This window comes from Camellia sinensis, chromosome 15 (assembly GCF_055761805.1).
Source record: "Camellia sinensis isolate YWXY chromosome 15, ASM5576180v1, whole genome shotgun sequence".
Lineage (NCBI taxonomy): Eukaryota > Viridiplantae > Streptophyta > Magnoliopsida > Ericales > Theaceae > Camellia > Camellia sinensis.
In genome coordinates this window covers 73,130,280-73,156,160 of record NC_138975.1, presented here as the reverse complement: position 1 = coordinate 73,156,160, position 25,881 = coordinate 73,130,280, and the positions used below count along the sequence as shown (strand labels likewise).

The window sequence follows — 25,881 nt, the reverse complement described above, 5'->3', positions numbered from 1 at the left end:
GTAGGTCTTCCGAGGACTCAGTGGGATAGTGATGCTATTTGGGTGGTTATAGACCGGTTGACTAAGTCAGCGCACTTTATTCCTATGCACGTGAGAGATTCGGTAGATCATCTTGCTGACTTGTATATTCGGGACATAGTGAGGTTGCATAGGGTCCTAGTGTCGATCGTCTCTGATAGAGATCCTCGTTTTACTGCTAGGTTGTGGCAGAGTTTGCAGAGTGCCTTGGGCACTAAACTGACTTTTAGCACAGCTTACCATCCTCAGACTGACGGACAGTCCGAGCGTACTATTCAATCCTTGAGGATATGCTTCGAGGTTGTGTCCTTGACTTTAGTGAGACGTGGGAGAGGCACTTGCCCTTGGTGGAGTTTGCCCACAACAATAGCTTTCAGTCTAGTATCGGTATGGCGCCGTTTGAGGCCTTGTATGGCCGACCGTGTAGGTCTCCGGTTTGTTGGGTCCGGAGTTGGTGAGGGAAACGACGGACAAAGTTGAGCTTATCTATAAGAGGCTTGTTACAGCCCAGAGTCGCCAAAAGAGTTATGCCGACCGTAGGAGGAGGCCTTTGGCATTTGAGACGGGTGATCATATTTTCTTGAAAATATCACCTAGGTGGGGTTTGATGAGGTTTGGGAAGAGTGGGAAGTTGTCCCCTCGATTTATCGGTCCCTTTGAGATCCTTGAGAGGATTAGGGAGGTTGCTTACCATTTAGCTTTGCCGCCGCAGTTGTCCGGAGTGCATGACGTATTTCATGTTAGTATGCTTCGAAAGTACGAGTTGGATCCATCGCATATGTTGAAATGGACCGACTTAGAAATAGATGAGGATGCCTCGTACGAGGAGAGACCGGTACGACTCTTGGATAGACGGGATCAAGTCTTGCGAGGCAAGACCATTCCCTTGGTAAAGGTTTTGTGGAAACATCACGGAGTGGAGGAAGCCACTTGGGAACATGAGGTGGATATCCGTGACAAATATCCGGACTTGTTTGTAAATGTTTAACCATGTATTGGGATTTTGTAATATTGATGAACTTTAAAAGTATTAAATATGTCTTAAGTTGTAAAACATTGTGAATGTTTTGGTTTATAGGAATATTGTAGAACTTGCCTTGTAATGGAAGTTTATTTTAACATTGCATATGTTGACTCTGTTTTAGAAATGCAAATATAATTTTGGTATTGAATTTGTTTTGTGATGCATGTTGATAATGCATGTTGGAGATTATGTTGGAAGTTTGCCTCTTGAATAGAGATGGAATGACCGGTAATGGGTCAAGTTGTTGAATTTTGCATTGTATTAATGCTAGTAATTGAGAAACATGTTTTTGAAAAACTTGTACTTAATTTCGGGGACGAAATTCTTTAAAGGGGGGAGGTTATAGCGATCCCGGTTTCTCTTCCTTTGATTGTTGCATTCCGGACTCAGGTTCTGTAGAGTTGGTGGTTGTATATCTTATTGTTATCCTTTAATTCCGTGTGTTTGAGTTTTAGAATGTGTTGGGCGTGTTTTGAACAGGTTGGTTGAGCTTTAGTCTCATTCCTTGTTGCCCAGATTTTTGGTGGTACACTCGAGCGGGTCCCTTTGCGCTCGAGCGGAGTTTGATTTTTGGTTGTCCGCTCGAGCGGGTCTTCTTGCGCTTGAGCGAGGTTTACACACTCCCAGCATTTTGTGCCTCTGCAAAACTTCTGCAGGTGCGTTTTTCACGCTCGAGCAGTTTTCCTTACGCTCGAGCGGGTAACACTCGAGCGGGTATATTGGCACTCGAGCAGGTAGTTTATTGTCTGTAAAAGTACTGGAAGGGAGAAATCTACGCTCGAGCGGCTTTCCCTTTGCGCTTGAGCGGGTGTGTTTTGTAGTTGTGTCTTGGCACTCGAGCGGGAATCTTTGCGCTTGAGCGTGTCCAGTTTTTGTGTCTGACCCTCGAGCGCCCTATTCTCCACTCGAGCGAGTCATATGTACATCAGTAGACAACAGCGGGTTTACACTTCACTTTTTTATCTCTTTCTTTTTCAAAAACCCTAGATCTAAGCTCTCTCTCTCTCTAAACAACTTCTCTCTAGAGATTGATCTACTTCTAGTGAGTTTCTAACCTAGGCTCATTGTAAGAAAGATAGAGGGTGTTGAGGGCTTCCTTTTAATCTGAAAAATCTTAGATTTGGAGCACTTTGGATTTTGGTCATCTCCTCCATTTGAGCTCTTCATCTTGAGGTAGGGATAACTACTCATTCCTATGGTCTTTGACATAAACTATTGGTCTTTTTGATATAATGCTGAGTTGGGTGATTTTGGGTGTTAGGGTTTCAAAATATATAAAAGAAGGGTTTTGTATTTTGAGCCTATACATGTATATTTGAGCCTAGAGATGAGAATATTGGTGTTGTTGATAATATTTGGACCTTTGGGTCAATATTGAGCTTAAATGGAAAAATGTCATATTTGAGTATATTTGGGTCATTAGTGTAATTAATGACATTTGTGATGAAATTGAGTTGGGGATAATAAAATTTGCTCATTATGAGATAGAATGGTGGAGTTGGATTTATAAATCGCTCACTTTTGAAAATGCCAATTATATATCTGTTGAGGCATTTATTATCTGTTTAGAAATAACTGCTTTGGGCTATTGGTGGAGGATAGTCTTGATTGTTGTAGACATTGCATGATGATTAGGTGAATTGAAACTAATCAAGTTGTGTATTTGAATATATGGGTGCCAAATCCCGCGGATGAAATTTCCGTAAAATGACCATTTGAATATAACTATACATGGGTGCCAAATCCCGCGAACGCAATTTCCGTAAAATGGCAATCCGCATATATATATACATGGGTGCCGAGTCCCGCGGATGAAATATCCGTAAAATGACCATAAGAGAATGAAAATACATGGGTGCCAAATCCCGCGGACGCAATTTTCGTAAAATGGCAGTTTGTAGTATTGTTGGCATGAGATATAGTCTCACTTCAATTATTTGGCCAGGTTCTGAGCCATGTTTATAAGTTGAGTTTTGTTAAGTTAAACATTTATCAAGTGCTAATGTTTTAGTTACTGCTCATATTATGTTTAGCATATCTCTATTGGGCGTTAGCTCACCCTATATGGGACATCATTTTCAGGTACAGGTGTTATGCCACCTCCAAGGACGCAGCTTGGGAGGCTTGAGGCTGTAGACTCTTTTTGTTGTTTTTTATTGTATTGCATGTATATTAAGCCAAGGGCTTATTTGTGTAGAGTTAGTACTCTCTTTTTGTAACCAAGTATTGACTTGGAAAGTTGTAAGCCTATAAGGCGTTTACTTTTATTGTCAACATGTAATACCTTTTGTAAGAATACTCTGATGGTTATAATATGAGAACTCTTTTATTTATCGTGAATGTATGTTATGATGGGTTTATTTTTGAGAGCGTTACATCTTCAGTATATCTAATAGTCATACAATTTTATTGATAAGATTAAGAAATCAAACTCTAATATTAATTTAAACACACAAAGAAATAAAATACTTTTTAGAGACAAAATAAAAATTTAAGATTTTCTATAATAAAATCTTAATGAGGTAGGGTTTTTTTATTAATTTATAATATTTATGGGTATATATTTTATTTTTGTAATCCTTTAAGAGACTAAATAGGTTTGAATTATATGTTTTAGTAATTTAATAGATTTAATCGATAGTTTATGGATTAAAATAGATTTTGATTTATATATTTTAAGGACTTAGTAGATTCAATCGATAATTCAGGAAATAAATAAACAATTTGGCAATAATTTAGGGATAGAAAGTGTAATAAATCCTTTAGATATATAGAAAAAATAAATAAATATAACACCTATAAATTTTAATTTAATAATATTATATGTATATATATATATATACATTTGATCTATTATCTACTATCTACTACTATTTTAAAAGTGTGAGTACCCTTACTTATTTTTTATTTTTTTCATATTTTCAAAATACCCTTCTCAATACATTGTCCCTAAAAAGACACCATATACTAATAGTTGCGTGTATCCTATAGCATCAAGCACTAGACTTTCGAATTTTTGTGAATGGTTACGATTTTCATCTGTTAAAGAACTTCATACTATATAATTATAATAATAATAATATTTGAAACTCTTAAAAAGAATTCTAATTTAATCCAAAATGGTATGACATAATTGATGCTAATGTGTTAATTTTTAATTTTTCACGCACTTAATTATATATAGTGTCTAGCCACATTACTATAATTGAATTTGTAGATATAAAATTGTTGATCTTCAATATTTTTCATATAATAATACATAATTTTACTATTTGAGTTTTTCGAAAATTCAAATATAAACTTGATAGAATTTGACAACCTCGGGAGGCTCATCACAAGTTCTGTTTTAAAGATCCAAACTGTTTATTTTGTATGACCCTCCGTGTAATTTTATCATGTTTGTCTAAAACAAAAAATAGTTTATTTTTAAAAATATATTTGTTATCTATATTTTTTAGAGACATGTGAGAAAATAAAAATATTATACTTATCAGATTAATCTATTTTCTTTTCTATAAATGATATATACTGGGGATTCTACAAAATAAACAGTTTAAATTATCAAAACAAAACTTTTGGTGAGCCCCACAAGACTGTCAAGTTTTCTCAAATTTAAACTCAATCTTAATTTTAAAAGGTAAAATCAGTATTTTTTATATAGACCAAATAGTCATACTTTTACAAATCATTACAAAATTAAATTGAATAAAGGAATTTTTGATGAAAAGCCCCTTCTATAGAGGTTTTTTTGTGTGAAGCCCACCGAATAAAATAATAGTTTCAAAAGTCCCTCAAATAAAATAAAAAAATATGATGAAAAGGCTAAAATGCCCTTCCATATAATCCAAAACCCTCGTTGAACCATTTCTCTTCTTTTCTATCTCTACATTACCAGTATCCTCTATCTTCCCTTTATTTTCTCTCTTTCTAAACCCTAAACCCTTTTGATCTCCATTTTCGATCCGTCTCACAAAATTGAAATCTTGAAATTGTCCATTGAAATCCATCACCATCTTAGATTTGATGCCTTTTGAACTCATGTTTGAGATCAATAAATTCAGATCTGAGATAAAATAACCTCATATATGTCAAAAAAATGATAAATTGATATATTACAATAAAAAATCGAGAGTTTTTTTGTTTGTTTGTTCATAGATCTAAAGTAAAATTCGACTATAATTCATTTATCTAGTATGTACTCTGTTTTCACAACAGTAAAATTTTACTCTGGTTAATAAAAAATAAAGTTTATTCTCTTATGCATAGACAAACATTCAACAACACAATAAAATTTTACTTTAAGATTTAGAGTAAATTTTACTCTGAAATACAATAAAATTTACTAGAAAACAAATCAGAAACCGCATAAACAAGCATTCAACAACACAGTAAAATGTTACTTTCAATTTAGAGTAAATTTTACTCTGAAATAAAGGAAAATTTTACTTGATTTTACTCTGAAGATTCAAAGTAAATTTTACCAGAAAACAAATCAGAAACTACATAGACAAACATTCAACAACACAGTAAAATTTTACTTTCAATTCAGAGTAAATTTTACTCTAAAATACAGTAAAATTTTACTCTGAAATAAAATAAAATTTTACTTGCATGTTAAGAAAACAGAACGGATAACACCAGAGTAAAATTTTACTCACATTTTATCAAACAAAAACAGAACACATACCAGAGTAAAATTTTACTCTCATGCTGTCAAACAAAAACAGAGCACAAACCAGAGTAAAATTTTACTCTCATTATGTCAAACAAAAATAGAGCACACACCTGATTGAACTCGGCAAATCAACAAAAAACAAATCAAAAATAACAACAAATTTATACAGCTTTGCAACGTAATCTCTCATTTTAATTGAGAGTGTTGATCTTGGATGGCGAGATCATGTATTGTTGACCAAGGGTGAGATTGTCAGTGGTGAGATCTTCAGACTTTGAGATCGTCTTCATGGATTTCGCAGATCATCTTCACTTCGCAGATCGTCTTCAAGATCGGTGTATGCATGAACTGAGATTGTTCAAATATATGATATATGATATATATATATATATATAAGGGCAATATGGTAAAAAAAAACAAAAACAAATTATAGAATGTCCTTATTGAGCTGGGCTTCTCTTACTCAGGTGCTGTTTAAAGAAGAATTCATTGAGTTGTCCTTTATCGTAAAAAAAGGCCCAAAAAAAAGGGGTTTAACCAAAAATCCCTTGAATAAACACATTTATTCATTGAGAGATACTTCATCTTCTATATAAAGTGTAAATTTTTCATTGTTGTTCACATATGCAACTTTTACTTCTGTTTACTGTACAAGAGATAATCTAATCATTTTTTAATAACACACAATTATCTTTGTTACGAGGACTTTTACAAACTCAAATATTTTTACTAGAAATTTGTCTAGAAAATACATGTGTAGTGAGATTTATTTTAAAAGTAGAACCCATCATTTAGGAGTTGAATCTTGATCATTCATTCAGATTCTTGATAATTTTTAGGTTTAAGTTTCTTTTTTCTTACAATTCATGCTTAGTTATTTACAGTCAAATCATATTTGTACATCATTAGTTTATTTTATATCAATGATTCTACAACTTTGTAATACAGAACATCTTATTCTCACTTTTCTCATATACTATGAAATACTATTTTTATGTTTGGTTGATAAATCGACATAGTTTATAAATTTACTTTGACATACTAGTTTTCTAATATCTATTTTCTTTATATTATGATGAAAATTTTCATTTAAAAATATAACCACACTAAAGAAAATACCACGTATAATGCACGTGTACACCACCACTAGTTTATCAAAAAGATAAAGAAATTAAATTACAATTATTTAACATAGTGTAACGTAATTATATGAGATAAATAACAATATTAGGGATATAAAATTTTCTATTAAACACTCACAACATTGGCGTTGAAATTTTGATTAAAAAAAAATTAAGACTTGTTTAGTTTGTATCTCAAGATACAATTTTTGAGAAAAATTTTCAAAATTTTGTTTAGTTCAAATTTTTTGATTTTTTTTTTTTTTTCAAAATCACTCTCTCTCTCTCTCCTACACATCAATCATTCATTTTTTTCTCTCTAAATTAAAACAAGATTTAAAGAGTGATATGCACATTGTTATGCTTTGATTATTTTTGTGAAAATGAAAAATATGAGATAGGATTTTTGGCTTCCAAACCTGGAAAACTGTATCAATTGTCATATTTCATGACTTTTGATATAAATATCATGTTGTCCGTAACGTTGTAAAATTATTAAAGTGTACTTACTTGGGCCTAATATGATTTAGTTTAAAAGATGACATGTTTTGAAATGGACTTGGTATTTTTAAGGTATTTACAAGCTATCTAGTTTAATGATATAATGTGATACTTTCATGCCTCATGTTTAGGTTGTAAATGAGCCGAACCAAGCCGAGTTTTGCTGAGCTCAAGTTCGGCTCATTTATTGAGCTCGAGGTCGACTCAATAAGCAACTAGGCTCGAGCTCGGCTCTGCTTGATAAGATTTTTTTTAATATTATTTATATTATTTAAATAAAAAATATTATTTATTATATAAATAATGTATTTATACTATTATTTATATATATTTAATATTATTTAATATATAAATAATATATTTATTATATAATTTAAATAAAGATAAACGAACCGAACTTATTCGAGTTTGAACTCGGCTCATTTACTAAAGGAGCTTAATATTCGAGTTCAAACTCGGCTTGTTGACTAAAAAACAAGCTTAATATTCGAATTCGAACTCAGCTTGTTTAGTAAATTTAAATAAAGATAAACAAGGCCAACTTATTCGAGCTCGAATTCGAACTTGACTCGTTTACTAAACGAGCCGAACCCTTAATGAGTCGAGTCGAACCTATTCGTGAACAGTTTGATTCATTTGCAGCCCTACTAATGTTAACTTATTGATAATTTGAATTATTTAATGACTTTTAGGATAACAAGAGTAAAATGGAAATTTTTGAACAAAATGGACATTTTCTGTTGAAATGGATTACTGGTTAATTTTGTCACTTACGGTTAAAATCATGGACAAGTTATTCTAAAGATAATTTAGAAATTACCCTTATTCTAAAGATAAGGGTAAAAGATAATTTTGACCCTTTGGGGTTAAAAAGATAATTTTGATTCTTAGAGACAAAATTATAACTTTGTACTTACAAGTTATTCTAAATTATTAGACAAAAAAAAACATTTAGTCTCCTCGGATGTAATTCCCTACAATTCGGACTCCCGTAGTTCTAAATCTGCCTTCACAATTGCAATGTGAAATAGAAAAACAAATGAGAGTCCAAATTCGGCAAATCTTAGAAAAATCCATTAATTACCAGAGATGCCAAAAATAAACTGGATTGCCAGATTTCAGAGTCGCCACCTAATATTTTTGGGAGAATTAGGAAACCCGTGACTCGTGCCAAAGGCCACTTGTCCATCATAACCAAAGCTGTCTCAGTTTAGGAACTTAGGTATGAGAGGGGAAGGTCATGAATTGAACAACCCACTCACCCGATCAAAGATCGGCTTCTACTAAACCATGATGTGAATCTTATAGACATTATATGCTCATATTTTGTTTTATTAATAATGCTAACATTACTATGTGAAGTAAACAAGTATAGACCATGTCACTTACTTTGGAATGCTTTGATTTCATACTTTTTTGAAAGTGTTTAAGAATATGTGCAATGCAAAGGAAAAATGAGCTCATATGTACAATAATCAAAATCATTCCAATTTAAGCAAAATAACCTCCATCCAAGAGTATTCATAAGAGTTATTTCAAGTAAGCAAGTAGCCTCATGGTAGTATGCTCAACATGGTAACACAAACACACATATAATATGTTAAAGCAAAAAGCTCACCTAGTATTCAACCATGGCAAGCCAAAGAAAAGAAGATAGTTAGAAAAAATACATGATTCTAATATGCAAAATGGCTAATGCAACGCATACAAAAATACAACTACTAGATTCGGTTACTAACATGACATGTGAATCAACTCAAAGCATGAGGTAACACACATAATCAAGTAGGAAAAGATAACGACATTAAGTATGATGACCCGAACCTTAATGCATTCAAAAATGGATACAAAGCAAAGGAATGATAAAGGAAAACATGATACTTTATACAACCACGATAAGCATGTAAATAAAAGGGAGAAAGGAATAGAAATTGAAAGACATACATCAAGTGTTACAAATGTGCTCTCTTTACAAGAGGATTCGAATGTCTTAATTGACTAATTATTACAAACACAAATGAATTAACTAATTATTACAAATACAAATTTCTGAACGGTGAATCTAAAGGAGTTGAATGAAAGGCGGGAAGCCGCGTGCGCACAAGCAATAACATCCTCTGGAAACCTCTTTGCCTGTCGCCAGAAATTGCCCTGTTCATAGCTAGAAAACAGTTCTATTTTGACGTCAGGATTTTCTCTGCTTGGCTGAATAACCACACTTGCCATACAAAAGATTTGGTCGGCCGACCTGATGAATTGGTCGACCATACACCTGAATGGTTGGCCGGCCACTGATTCTGGAAAACATGCTGCAACAGAACTCGAACAGAGCAAACAGAGGATTTCCAAAGGATGTTCATCCTTCATGTTCCCTCTTATCTTGAAGATAGTCAAGGAGGAAATAGGTTTTCTTCTCAAATCATCAAACATCCCAATGGTATTACATGATGATTAGTGAAGCAATGCGATGAAAGATCTAACAAATAATGAGAATTAAAGCTTGAAACTTCAAATGAAGAAATAGTTCAAACCTACTACGTCTCATAGTAAATAAGAATAAATGAGTACTCGAATTAGAGAGAATAGGTTAATGAGAACCATTTTGAAAGTGAAGCTTATAAACAAAAGATTACATCATTGAAGAAAGAAATTAGAGACTCTTCTTCCTACTCATGGAACATGGATTAACATCCATTTCCATGCTTCAAAATGGAACTAGGAGAGAGTTTATAATACTTTCGATGAAAGAGCTCTCATTTGACTTCAAAGAAAAATAAAAACAAAACTAAGCAAATATATGACAGCTATAAAAAGTTGTTGTATGCTCATCTTCCTACTTATGGAATAAGGATGAAACATCCATATCCAAGCTTCAAAATGGAACTAGAAGAGAAACACCTTAAAGAAGACAAGAGGGAAAATCAAAATCAAGCTACCTACTAAAGCTTAAACACACAATTCATCAAAATTGTTAACAACTCCTCTTCCTACTCATGAAATAAGGATTAAACATCCATTTCCATGTTCCAAAAATGATCAAGAAGAGAGTTTTTCAACACTTTTGACAAGAAAGCTATCATCTAGCTTTGAAGTGAACAACAATAGTATGAAAGCGAAAGATTTACAACTAGTTAATCAAACTTGTGGCAGGATGGCTAGGTTCTAAACCTCCCATAACCACAAGGTTCCAATATACATATGAAAAGTTATAAGAATAAAAGTAAAGCGATCAACTCAAACAAATGGATTACTATATCCTAAATACACCAAATCCGTAAGGACTATTACACTATTACAAGCCCATATTCAACTCATATCACACAAAAATAACTTAAAAAAAAGTGAAAAAAAAAGAAGAGCAAAGATGGAAAGAGCGTGAATGGATTACAACTAGCCTATGGAAGGGTGGCTAACCCTTCTATTTTTAAGAAAGCTCAATCACATTTTTAAGCCTAAAATAACTCTGAAAATCAATATGTATTGACAAGAAATGAAGAGCAAAAAAGTAAAAGAAAAGGTGATGAAAGGAGTTCAAAGGTTAACCTCTTGGAAACAGGAAGAGATTCTTAGTTAGCAAACTTCAATCCCTCAAGTATCTGGAACAAGGTTCAAAACTTCAACAAAAAGCTTCAAGTTTGAGCTTCAATGATGTATCTATAGTGTATCTATATTCAAGAGGGTAGAGAAAATGCTTTGGGCAATCTTCTAAGCTTTTGGGATAATTTTTCTAACCCTAAACTCTAAGGGGAGGTGGTCTATTTATTGAATTACAGCCTCTCACGTCGAAAACATCTTCAAAAAAAGACAGTTGGCCAAATCCCGTGCATGGAAGCAGCTTGCGCTGCAAATACAAAATCTGACGCTACACATGGCCGACTGGCTGACCAATCAATTGGCTTGCTGCTCTTTGAGTGGTCAGGCTAAAAAAAGAAGGAAAAAAAAAGGGTTTTGGTAAAAAATGGGTGAAAAGTTTGGGTTTGAAGCTCGAAACCGAATTTCTTTGTTGAAGATTTAAAAGATTGCACAGCGCAACGTTTCATCATCAGATGTTCTGAATAAAGCGCCCAAGTCTTAAGGATGGTCAAAATGGAGTGTTTACAGTCCAATTTGAATTATTTGCTTGGTTTCAAACCCTTGTAATCATACTGTCATAACCCAAACCTACCCCTAAAAGTTTGGTTCATAACCAGCCAGTAATTACACGATTACCTACAGCCTCATATAGAAAACAAATATTTTTAATCATGGGGCCTTAAGCGGAAACAAATATAAGAAATAACGTCCATTGAACGATGCTTAAATGGTCATGATAAAATACTTATGTACATAGGAGTCAAGACATTAAGTTACACATCCGCAAGACCGGCATAACAAACACTGTACAAAAGTCTTAACATAGACATAAAGTCAAAAGACAACTGCCATGTTGGAGTTTCGACACGACAGGTCTTCATAAGCAATTTTCCTGAGGCTGACTCTAAGGTTGACCTCTGTGACGACCGCGCCACGTATAATAATTAACATTTAATTAATCAAAAAGATTTGAATTTAATTGCGCATTACTCTGATTTAATTCAGGATTTATGAAAATTATGAAGACTGATTCGTATATGATTCTACTGAGGATTTATTTTGGAATTAGAAATTAAAAACCTAAATGGCTCAAGATAGTACCAATGGTGAATTGAATTATTTTTAATTTCGAGTATCAAATCATATGGGAGTTTAATTAAATATTCCATTCAGATTTATAAAATTAAGATTTGATTAATTGGATCCGAATTGAAGTTAATTAAGTTATACAAAGTAGGAATTAATATTATTATGAATTAAATTCATTTATGTGGTGCCTAATTTGAATATGTAATTTATTGACAAAATTTTGAGTTTGATAAGAAATTGAAGGCTTAAATGATCTAAGAAATCAAAATTGATGATGGAAATAAGTTTAATTTAATATTTGGAACCTTTTGGGAGTTTGATTAAAAATCTAATTCAGAATGGTAGATTTAATATAATTAATTGCGCTCTAAAGAAAGTCAAATTAGACAAATTAAATTATGCAGAATTTATGATTAGTTGTAATTAATTTAATTATGTGTTAATTAAGATATATTAAGACTAAGTGTTATTTAAATTAAGCTAATCTTATTCATGAATTCAATTAAGAAAAAATCTAGAATTGTGAGTGCATGTGGGTGTGGATAGAAACCTATGTGGATGTGCTGAGAATTCTAATTATACAAGTGTGTGTATACGTGTAATGTTGAGACAAAGGTGTGTGCGCGCTGGCGAGTTCCAGAATCAGTGAGAACAAAAGAAAAACAAAAAGAAAAAGGTGAACTCAATATGTTGAATAGGAATGTAATGGAAACAAAAAGGACCGGGAGCGAGAAAGAGGAGGACCAAGAGAGAGTTAGCTGCTGGAAATCCAACTCAAGAGTTCAAGAAGAAAAAGAAATAAGGAAAGAAAAGCTAAGAAAGGTGTGGAATTAAAGGGGAGTTCAAGAATTCATCAAAGATTCATCAAATTCAAGAGTTTAGGTAAGAAATTCAAGCTTAATCCTTATAGATTGATTACTTAACAACCAAAATCAAGAAGTAAATGGGTTTAATTTCATGGAACTAGAAAGAATTAAGAAAAGAACGAAGAAAATTTGAGTTAAGTTTGATAATTAAGAAATTGATGTTGTAATTTAATATTTGAGTTTGATCTTTGTCATCCTTCATAAATTTGAAGGTTATCCTTACATGCATTGTGAATCTTCAAGATTTTAGAATTTAATTCATATTTTAAAGTCTATGAGTTTGGTTATGATATAAATTAAGAAGTCAATTATAGTTTAAGCTTGATTATGGAGAATTGGTTGGATTTTGATAAGTGGTTTATACATACATCATGGATTTTGAAGAATTTAAGATAATCAATTTCGTGCTTTGAAGAGAATGAAAAATTTTTATAAAAATCAAGTTTATGGAAATTTGGAGTTAATCCTAAAGTTAGACAATGTTTTGATTTTATTATGAAAGATAGGAATTGGTTTAATTTTAATTTTGAATCCATGCATGTAATTCAAATTGAACATATTTTGAAACATCTGTAATTAAGTTTTGGGTTAAAAAGTATGAGTTTATGAAGAATGAGGTTTAATTTTATATTAAAGGAGTTTTGATGTAAATGGTTTAAAATTGATCAAGTTTTCTTAATTATTTAAGAGTTTGTATTATTTTAGACAAGCCATGTTAAACCGAAGTTTTGAAATTATATTTTGAAAGCTTAATTCATATTTTAGAAATTATGAGTTTGAAATTGGGTTTGATATGGATGAAATGAATTAAATTTAAATTTGGTCAAACATGGAAATAAATTATAATTTATATTTGAGAAGCAAAACTTAGTTTGATTTTGATTTAAATTTCATACATGCAACTATTGTTGAAAGAGCCTTATAGATTCAATTTTAAGTTTCATTAAACAAATATATGTAATTGAGAATGTTTTTGCATATTTGAGTGAGTCATGCATGAATTTGGAGTCTTGGTAATGTGTATTGAAATTTAAACGTTCTGGAAAACCCAGAATTCATCACCGCTACTTGAGCGAAGAAGTTGTCGCTAGAGCGTAAAATGCAAGCAACCAGTATTTTTGCAAACCAAGGGGTCTGCTTGAGCGACCAATGTTGCACTCGAGCAAAGAGTCCTATTTTAGAAAATTTTGAAAAGTCGTTTCATATTTCGATTTCCATTCTCTTTCGCTTACAAGCATTCTTAGACAAGAATTATGACTCAACAAGATTAATAAACTACCAATCAACATAAATTAATTGGTTAAAGAATAAGTCATTGACTTAGTAATAAAGGAAGAATAAACGTAGTAGAATTTCGGACTACTCAGACAGAAAAAGACAAGAAAAGTCAAGTTTGATCAAGGAAGTAATATTGTGTTTCAATGTGTATATGTTATATATTTATGTAGGTCACGCGCTATTGTCTGCCTAATATGTCTGATCTACTTATGCAGCTATCTGTGAGTAATAACTTAGTAAAGCTATATTCCACTTTATTTATTTTCTGTATGATGAAATAAGAGTTGTTTTCTGAAATGTTATGTTTTGTACAATGAATGATTGTCCAATTTTTGACATGTATTCGTGGCATCCTTAGCATCATATGATATTTGTTAACTGTTACGCGGTATCGGAGGTTACATTATGAAACTTATTATATCTGTTATCTGTTACCCATACCGGAGGCTCCATCATGAGCTCAGCATATCTGTTATCTGTTATCTGTTACCCAAATCCAGAGGTTCCTTTTATGGAACTGATTACTCATAACCACCATCTGTTCTGCATCTATTCAATTAGTGCTAATAGATGTACCACGTATGATTAAGCATGAACTCTAATTTCTATATATGATTTGGACAAGATTATGAATATGGATCTGCTTCTGTTTCTGAAATAAATATGAATCTATTTTCTAAAGCTGATATAGGACATCATTCATTAAAATCCTTTACATTGTTATTATTCACTAGGCTGCAGCTCACTGTATTATTTATGTATGTAGGTGATCAGGCGCGTGACTAGGCTTAGAGGCATTTACCTGGAATCTGTTTTTTGTCAGCCAACCTATGGGCCTCTCGTGGAAGTTCCAGATATGTCAAGTGGTTATGGCTACGTGATTTAAAGTTTAAGTTTTGTTTTCTTGTTTGGTTAAACAAATCTTTGTGTATTTTGTAAATAAGGCTAAGTCCCTTTTTGTCTAATCTATATATATATGATGACATAAGAATGATGTTTATATATATATATATATATAAGTTTTAAAATTTTCTGTCTCATGTAAGTTTGCACAGCTCAATGGACGTTGTATATTTGTTATTTGTCTCCACTAGCCCCTAATATTATATTAATCTGTCTCAGAGGCCTTCAATAATCCCAGGAATACTGGCTGGTTACGATGCTAAACCTATAAGGGCAAGTTTGGGTAGTGATAACCTCCATGCTGATCACCTACATACATACATACATACAATATAGGGTGTGAAGAGAATCAAATGAGCAATCTTGGATTAAAAGAAAGCATATTATGTGAACTCAATACTTTTTCAAAATGTCATCCTTCATAACACTATCCATAGTCACATTTACAGAACAAACTCGGACCCAACATATTACGGAAGGCCCAACAAGTTACGGAACGGCCTTAAGCCCAACATATAACATAACGGACTCAGGCCCGACATATTAAAGAACGGCCTCAGGCCCAATAGGTTACGAAACGACCTTAGGCCCAACATATAACATAATGGCCTCAAGCCCACATATTAACACAACAGCCCCGGGCCCACATATTAACACAATGGCCTCGAGCTCAATCATATATCACAACAGCCTCGGGCCCAATCGTATAACACAATGGCCTAAAAACCAAATTCGAGCTTGTTCATTTAGTAAACAAGACAAGCTCCAACGACCTTTAAATGAGCAGAGCTCGAGCTGTTCATGAACAACTCAATTCGTTTATAGCCCTAGTGCTGACTAAGGCATGAAAGAGTAATGGCCATACAGACAAGTCTTGACACACAATGATGGTGTGTATAACTTCTTCAACCACTATTTGAACTAGAAGTTTGTAATAACCAATGGTGGAGCTAGGTAATAACTTCAGGAGAGGCAAGTATTAATCACAACAGCAGGGAGAAAAAAATTATGAACGAAAACTTAATACTTTCCTACAGTTGTTACACCAACAAAAGCAAAAAAAAAAAAAAAAAAATTCAAAATTTTGTTAACGAAGTTTCTAATATAAACTTAAATTTCTTTATAACAAAAACACAAAAACTACCAAGTTTCTAATATAAACTTCTACAATCGACTCCCACAGTGTCACGGCCCAAACCCGCCCCTTATAGGTTTAGCGTCGTAACCGGCCAGTAATCCTTAGATTACCAAAGGCCTCTTAACAGAATGTCATATAATAAGGGATTGCGGAAGCAGATATAGAAAATATAAAATGTCCATAGAGCTGTGTTAACGTATATGAGACAGAAATCATCAAAACAAACTTATACATATATGCGACGTCATAAATACATGAGTCTTACGTCACCCAAATACACAAATAATACCAAAAGAGAACATAGCCCAATGTACAGATAAGCAAAACAAAGCAAAAACATCTGTAGCAAGGTTATAAAACTGGACATCTCAAAAGGGAACCTCCCCGGAAGACATAATGGCTGGCTGACCAAAAATTTCCAGGCAGCAGCTTAAGTCTAGTCACACGCTTGCTCACATACATACATAATATAGTAGAGTGAGCGAAAGCCCAGTGTATAATAACAGAGTAAAGGGTTTAAATGAACGATATCCATAACAAATTCGAAAATCATAATTCATATCAAAACATATATATATATATATATATATATATATTCTTGTTCAAACTTCATATAAAAATCAGAGTTCATGCTTAATCATAAATGGTACATCCATTAGTGTTATCATGCTTGTTAGTTCCATGAGGAACCTCTAGTACCGGGAACTTGTAACATACTTGAGCCACAGTATTGTTACCCCCAGGCAAGGGCCATGAGACCACGGTATTATTACCCCAGGGCAAGGGCCTTGCTTAAAAAGGCATGGTATTGTTACCCTCGAGCAAGGGCCTTATACTTGTAAACCACGGTATTATTACCCCTAGGCAAGGGCCTTGTGCTAAGGATGTCACAAATACATTTCAAAAATTTGGACAATCATTCATTCATACAAAACATCACATTTCAAAAAACTTATCATTTCATAGCATCAGAAAATAATTAAAGTTAAACATAACTTTACAGAGTTATTACTCACAGATGACTCCACTTGCAGAACAAACAACTCAGATAACTTGTGGCGTGACCTACACACACATAGTAGAAACACATAATAGAACACATACTCGGTTGATACTTAACTTCTTTTGTTTCAATCTTAGTGTGTTTCTAAGTCTTAGCCTCTTATTGAGTCTTAAACATGGCCTAGGAATGCCTAGGATGCATTATGAATGCCAAGGATGCATTATGAATGCCAAAATGCACTTTGGGACTCTCAACAAAACTTGCTAAAAACAGGGGTCACGCTCGAGGGCAACTTCTCTCGCTCGAGCGGACATGTAAACATATGAGGAGTCGCTCAAGCGCAGATTCCCTCACTCTAGCGGTCTACAAACTTTGAAAAAGTACTGGTTGTATGAAATCTCCACTCGACGGTCGCTCGAGCGTGAGAATGAGACCCCTGCTCGACCGCAACCTTTGTCGCTCGAACAGTCTATAAAATGTGAGAACTTCTGGGAGCTTGCATTTCTCGCTTGTAACGCCCTCAAAATAATACATAAAACCCAATATTTTAGACATGCATTGACATAAAAGAAACCAACCATTTCTATTCATCAGAGTAATTCTTACAGTTGTATTACATGTTAACAACAAAAGCAAATGCCCTATGGGCTTACAGCTTTCCAAGTTAATACTTGGTTACAAAAAGAAGAGTGCTAACTCAATACATATTAAGCCCTTGGCTTGAATTTACATGTAATACATCAAAATAAACAAAAAAAAGAGTCTTCAACTCTCATCATCATCCAAGCTATGTCCTTGGAGGTGGCATACTACCTGTACTTGAAAATAATGTCCCATATAGGGTGAACCAACGCCCAGTAGAGATATGTTAAACACAGTATGAGCAATAACTAAGACATTAGCAATTGATAAATGTTCAATTTCCATAAACCAATTCATAACCCATTTCCATTTCTTATCAATTCCACAATTTACATCAACGGCTCAGAACCTGGCCAACCACTTATATGAGACAATGACTCATATTAAACATTTCCCATTTTACAATAGATAACCATCCTAGTTGTATCAACATCTCAACAGATAAGCATACAAGTTGTATCCACATTTCAACAGATATGCATATTAGTTATATCAACACTTCCAATGATAAGCATATGAGCTGTATCAACACTTCCAAAGATAAGCATATGAGCTATATCAACACATTATCTGACAAGCATATGAGCTGTATCAGTGGAGTCCATCCCCTATCTCCTCCCAAACAATATCCGGTTTAGAGGTCCATCCCCTATCTTCTCCTAAACCGTGGAGTACATCCCCTATCTCCTCCTATACACACAACGTATATACACAAAGGTCATATACACAATCAATCAATACATAACGTTAATGTATTCTATCAACCGTCATATTCTATGACATATCCAATTGATTAGTTTTAGTTTGCCTAATCATCATTCATTGTCTACAACAATGAAAACTACCCTCCACCGGTAGCCCAAGCAATTATTTCTAAATAGATACTAAAAGCTCCAACAGATAAAATATCAATGTTTTCAAAAGTGAGCGATTAATAAATCTAACTCCACTATTCAACCATATAATGAACCAATTTCATTATTTCCAACTCAATTCCATAAGTCCACAATTTTTCCCAAATTAATTATACCAATTAATTTATTTAACAAATTAGGGTTTTCTACCACATTTCTCAATATTGACCCAATGGCCTATATATCAACAACCAACAACAACATCATTATTTTGAAACCCAAAATACATGTTTAAGAATCAAAACATCAAACCCTCGTTTATACCCTTTTGAAACCCTAAGTCCCAAAATCAATCAACTTCAACACTTTATCAACACTACCAATAATCTATGTCGAAGATCATAATAGTGAGTAGGAATCCCTACCTCAAATTCGGAGCTCAAGGGAAGAAGATGACGAAACTCAACGTGCTCCAAAACTCAAAATTTTCAGATCAAGGTAAAGCCCTCTACGATCAACCCAACTTTTGTGAAGACCAAAGGTGAAGAAAACACCCTAGCTAGATCAATACTTAGAGAGAAGTTATGGTTTTAGAGAGAGGAGCTCTCAAATGGCTTTTTGGAAAAGTAAGAGAGAGAGAGAGAGAGAATGCAAAAAGTGATTTTAAAATGCCCAGCTGCCAACTGATATACGACATTCCCGCTCGAGCGGAGAACACAACGCTCGAGCGTCAAGAACAAAAATCTGGACACGCTCGAGCTCAAGAAGGCCCGTTCGAGCGCCAAGACACAAGAATAAAGCACATCTGCTCGAGCGCGAAAACCAGTCCACTCGAGCTTAGATTTTCCCCTCCCAGAACTTACACCAAAAAGGTATTACCTGCTCGAGCGCCAGAGTACCCGCTCGAGCGCCACCGCTCAAGCGTAAAGAAACCCGCTCGAGCGTAAAAATCACACCTGCAGAAGTTTTGCAGGGACACGAAAAACTGGAAGTGTGCAATCTCCGCTCGAGCGCAAGAAGACCCGCTCGAGCGAACCTCCTAAAAACTGGGCAACAAAGAATTGAAACCAAAGCCTAACCAACCTGTAACAACTCTGCCCAATACATCCTAAAACCCGAACAAATGGAATTAAAGGATGACAACAAGGTAGACACAACTACCAACTCCACGGAACTGAGTCCGGAATACAACAGAACAGTAAAGGGACAACCGGGATCGCTATAACCTCCCCCCCTTAAAGAATTTCGTCCCCGAAATTAAACACAAGTTCTTTAAAAAAAAACAGGTTTTCTCCATTCTCAACAATATTACAACATAATATTTAAACAACCCGACCCATTACTGGTCAAACCCATCTCTTTTCAAGAGGCATTTCACATTATACATAACAACCTGCATTATCAACATGCATTCTTTTGAAATCTACCAATTTCAACCTGTTTCTCACAATTCCATAATATATGCAACATTAATATCATACCTGCATTTCCACAATATAACATACGCAATGTTAAAACAAACTTCCATTAACCAAAACATTCACAATGTTTTACAACTTAAGACACATATAATGTTCTTAAAGTTCAACAATATTACAGAATTTCATTACAAAATTACACATCGATAAACATGTCCGGATACTTTTCACGAACTTCCAACTCACGTTCCCAAGTGGCCTCCTCCACTCCGTGATGTTTCCACAAAACCTTCACCAAAGGAATGGTCTTGCCACGCAGGACTTGATCCCGCTTATCCAAGACCCGAACCGGTCTCTCCTCATACGAGGCATCCTCATCTACCTCCAAGTCAGTCGAATCTAACACATGGGACGGATCCAGCTGATACTTCCGAAGCATACTCACATGAAACACGTCATGCACTCCGAACAACTGCGGTAGTAAAGCTAAATGATAAGCAACCTCCCCAATCCTCTCAAGGATCTCAAAGGGACCGATAAACCGAAAGGATAGCTTCCCACTCTTCCCGAACCTCATCAAACCTCGCCTAGGTGATATTTTCAAGAAGACATGATCACCTACCTCAAACGCCAAAGGCCTCCTCCTACGGTTAGCATAACTCTTTTGGTGACTCTGGGCTGTAACAAGCCTCCTATGGATAAGCTCAACTTTCTCCGTCGTCTCTCTAACCAACTCCGGACCCAACAAAGGTGCATCACCCACCTCGGCCCAACACACTGGAGACCTACACGATCGGCCATACAAGGCCTCAAACGGTGCCATACCGATACTAGACTGAAAACTGTTATTGTAGGCAAACTCCACCAAGGGCAAGTGCCTCTCCCATGTCCCACTAAAGTCAAGGACACAACCTCGAAGCATATCCTCAAGAATCTGAATAGTACGCTCGGACTGCCCGTCAGTCTGAGGATGATAAGCCGTACTAAAGGTCAACCTAGTGCCCAAGGCACTCTGCAAACTCTGCCACAACCTAGCAGTAAAACGAGGATCTCTATCTGAGACGATCGTCACTGGGACCCCGTGCAATCTCACTATGTCCCGAATATACAAGTCGGCGAGATGATTTACCGAATCTCTCACGCGCATAGGAATGAAGTGCGCCGACTTAGTCAACCGGTCTACAACCACCCAAATGGCATCACTACCCCGCTGACTCCTCGGAAGACCTACAACGAAGTCCATAGTGACATGCTCCCACTTCCACTCGGCAATAGGCAAGGGTTGCAACAAACCCGCTGGCCTCTGATGCTCGGCCTTTACTTGCTGGCAAGTAAGGCACTTAGACACGAGAACAGCCACATCTCTCTTCATACCCCGCCACCAAAACTGGCGACCCAAATCCCGATACATCTTAGTGCCTCCCGGATGCACCGCAAGACGTGAATGATGGAACTCTCGGAGTACTTCCTCTCGGCAAGACTCCGGTACAAACAAACGGTCTCGGTATCTCACACTCAGGTCGGGATACACCGTCAAACCCTTCTCAACCTTCCCATTTGAGATCTTCTCTCGGAAGGATTCTACCTCAAGGTCACTTCTCTGTGCCTCTAACACTCGAGTCACAAGTGTAGGCTGCGCAACAACAGAGAACAAGGCCGCAGCCTCAGCTGATTCACTCAGAAGCAAGTCAAACTCGCCAAGTGCACCCAACATCTCCCATTCCCGGATGGCTATACAAGCTACATCACTAATGGATTTCCTACTAAGGGTATCGGCTACAACATTGGCCTTTCCCGGGTGATAGTGCAACTCAAAATCATAGTCCTCAATGAACTCCATCCACCTTCTCTGCCTCAAATTCAAGTCTCTCTGTGTAAACAGATACTTCAAACTCTTGTCGTCCGAGAACACCTTGAACCTCTCACCATAAAGGTAGTGCCTCCAAATCTTCAAGGCAAAGATTACTGCTGCTAACTCTAGGTCGTGTGTAGGGTAATTCTTCTCGTGTATTTTCAACTGACGTGAGCCATAAGCTACTACTTTCCCCTCTTGCATCAACACACAACCCAAACCCTCTCGTGAGGCATCACAATAAACCGCGTAACCCTACCCTCTCTCCAGAATAATCAAAACCGGAGCGGTGGTCAATCTAACCTTCAACTCTTGGAACGACTTTTCACAAATCTCACTCTATACAAACTTGACCCCTTTCCGCGTCAATCTAGTCAACGGCGAAGCTAGCTTGAAGAAATCTTTCACAAACCGACGGTAATACCCAGCTAATCCCAGAAAACTGCGAATCTCAAACACATTCTTAGGCTGTGCCCAATCTTGCACTGCCTCAACCTTGGATGTATCCACAGACACCCCTTCCCCGGATACCACATGGCCTAAGAATTTGACTTCCCCTAGCCAAAACTCACACTTTCCAAACTTGGCATACAGCCTATGGGCTCTAAGTAACTCAAGCACCACTCTCAAGTGTTCCTCGTGTTCCTCCTCTGAAGGCGAATAAATAAGAATGTCGTCCACGAAAACGACTACAAAACGGTCTAAGAATTCCCGGAAGATCCGGTTCATCAAATCCATAAAGACTGCCGGTGCATTGGTAAGCCTGAATGGCATCACCAGAAACTCATAATGGCCATACCGCGTACGGAATGCCGTCTTAGGAATATCCTCCTCTCTGACCCTCAACTGGTGGTAACCCGATCTCAAGTTTTTTGAGAGAAACAACGGAAATCCTTCAACTGGTCAAACAGATCATCTATACGGGGCATAGGGTACTTATTCTTGACCGTAGCCCGATTCAACTTCCGGTAGTCTATACACAATCTCAAGGCACCATCTTTCTTTTTAGCAAAGAGGGCCGGTGCTCCCCATGGCGAAACACTAGGGCGAACAAAACCCTTATCTAGCAATTCCTGGAGCTGAATCTTCAACTCACTCAACTCGGCTGGGGCAAAACGATAAGGTGCCATAGAAATCGGCGCTGTGCCGGGCACTAAATCAATAGAGAACTCTTATCTCTCGGTGAGGTGGCAAACTAACGAGATCCTCGGGAAAAACATCCGAATACTCACAAACCACCCTCGGCAAAACAATCTGGGTCTCATCACACTCACCACTCATAAAGCTAGCAAGTAGACCACTAAGCTCGTTCCGCCCTCACGGATCATACATCGGTGGCAACACACTACCAACCCGATCTCCCAAGAAATGGAAACACTCCCCGCTCAAGGTACAAACCGTGACCCTCTGGCGATAGCAATCAATAACAGCCCGATATGACGATAGTCAGTCCATACCCAAAATAACATCAAAACCCTTCATGGGCATGACAACAAAAAGAAAAGGAAGCCTATGGTCGGCGACCTCTATATCACAACCTCTAACACCTTGTTTCAAGATCAACTCACCACCAACAGGCGATACTACACATATAGGAGATGCTAAATGTGCCAACTCCAATTCCAAAACAGATGCAAATGTAGCAGATACAAAAGAATGAGATGCACCCGTATCAATCAAAACACTAGCAATTGAGTTGCAGAACAAAAAGGTACCTCTCACTACTGATGGAGCCGATACTAGGTCCTGCGCGGTAACAGCATATACGCGTCCTGTAGGCCCCTGATCTACCTGCTCACCTCTAGGAGCAAAAGACTGCTACACTGACTGGGATGACGAAGCTCCCTGATTGGCCCTCGAAACCTGCACAGACTGAGCTGGCTGATAACCCTACGTCTGCCTAGAACCAGACGCGCCCGAAATGGCACTCAACTGTGGGCAAAACCTCTTCAGGTGCCCAGGCTGACCACACTGATAGCAAGACAAAGGCTGGCCCCTGCCCTGACTCTGGCCCTGAGGTCTAGCTGAAGAAGAAGCAGCTCGCTGACCCCCTCCCTTCTGTGGGCAAATCGAAGATTTGTGACCCAGCTGGCCACACGCAAAACAAGTCAAGCCTCCCTGACTACCTCTCCCAAAACCCGCACTCGGCACTGGAAAGGTTGATCTAGCCAAACCACCCTGAGACTGCTGGGGGTTAGAACCCCTCTGTCTCCTGCCGTCACCCTGACCATTTTGGCTCCTCTTGGAGCCTCTCTGCCCCTCATCCTCCTCCTGCATCATGAGCTCCATATGAGCTGCAGCATCCACCAAACGTTTATACTCCTGGATAAACGACCCTCCAACCCTCAGCTTGAGTCCACGCCTCAACTTCTGCTCAAACTCAAAGCAACGGCGTTCCTCGGACGCCACCAGTTCAGGTGCAAACTTGGACAGACTAGTAAAAGTAGCCTCAAACTCGACCACTGACAAGCCCTGCTGTTTAAGCTGGCAAAACTATTCCCTCAGCTTCTCCCTTGCAGCTGAAGATAAAAGCTTCTCCTGGAAAGCATTCACAAACGCCTCCCATACACCACCAACACTGCCCTTCTCGTACTTCCACCATTGACCCGCATCTCCCTTCAGTTGGAAGGATGCCAAGGTCACCTTTAAAGTCCCGTCCTCGATGCCAAGCATCTCGAACATCTTCTCCATCTGTTCCAACCACTCGTCAGCCTTAAGTGGCTCCTTCGGATCCCCAACAAACTCGTCCGGGTTAGACCGGAAGAATTCCCTCTTCAAGAAAGAAGGCCTTGCCTCAGCAACCTGATTCTCAGCTCTGAGAATACCCAAAGCTCCCGCTATCTCTCGGGCAAAGGCGCCCATAGCCTGCTAACCCGCTGGCTCGGCCACGTTGGCCTAACCAACTCCCTCCTGCATTGCCGGAACGTCATCCGGTAAAGGCACCTCCTGCCTACCATGCCTGCCACGCCTACCACGCTCTCGTCCTGACATCCTAATAAAGGTAACCAAGACTATTAGCACATTCACAAATGTGCCGAAGCTATAACACTTGCGTCCTAATGCGTGGACAATTGTAATTCACTCCACGTAAACACATAAACACATAAGCACTTACGAATTTCATTTTCGGATAATGATAGTCCCGAGGCGTTACTAGAGTTCCGGTTAGAAACAGCATTGATCAAATGCTTTTCCAACAAGACTCCCAGAAACCCAAGGATCCAATCAACATCCTAGAAACTACATTCCATACCCACATAGTCACATAAGCATGTTATCAATTAAACACATAGCATATGACACTATACCTAAGTCTCTATCAAGCGAGACAAACCCATTGTGATCCTAATCACTTCCCACATACCCAAAGTATTCGAATCCGGTACGCTCTGATACCAAGTTGTAACGCCCTCAAAATAATACATAAAACCCAACATTTTAGACATGCATTGACATAAAAGAAACCAACCATTTCTATTCATCAAAGTAATTCTTACAGCTGTATTACATGTTAACAACAAAAGCAAATGCCCTATGGGCTTACAGCTTTCCAAATTAACACTTGGTTACAAAAAGAAGAGTGCTAACTCAATACATATTAAGCCCTTGGCTTGCATTTACATGTAATACATCAAAATAAACAAAAAAAAAGAGTCTTCAACTCTCATCATCATTCAAGCTATGTCCTTGAGGTAGCATACTACCTGTACCTGAAAATAATGTCCCATATAGGGTGAGCCAACGCCCAGTAGAGATATGCTAAACACAGTATGAGCAATAACTAAGACATTAACAATTGATAAATGTTCAATTTCCATAAACCAATTCATAACCCATTTCCATTTCTTATCAATTCCACAATTTACATCAACGGCTCAGAACCTGGCCAACCACTTATATGAGACAATGACTCATATTAAACATTT

The 25,881-nt window shown here is 36.7% G+C and overlaps 2 long non-coding RNA genes across 2 annotated transcripts in view; one reads left to right on the top strand and one right to left on the bottom strand.

The window, feature by feature from the left end:
* Positions 1–9,199: 9,199 nt before the first annotated feature.
* Positions 9,200–25,881, bottom strand: part of LOC114304799 (uncharacterized) — a 31,916-nt gene continuing 15,234 nt past the window's right edge. The window contains exon 2 of the long non-coding RNA XR_014356983.1: positions 9,200–9,749. This is a non-coding gene — a long non-coding RNA (uncharacterized LOC114304799). The remainder of the gene's footprint in view (positions 9,750–25,881) is intronic.
* On the top strand, positions 12,608–15,183 carry LOC145813740 (uncharacterized). Its single transcript, XR_014356982.1, has 2 exons — positions 12,608–12,883; positions 14,912–15,183. It is a non-coding gene; the product is annotated as an uncharacterized LOC145813740 (long non-coding RNA).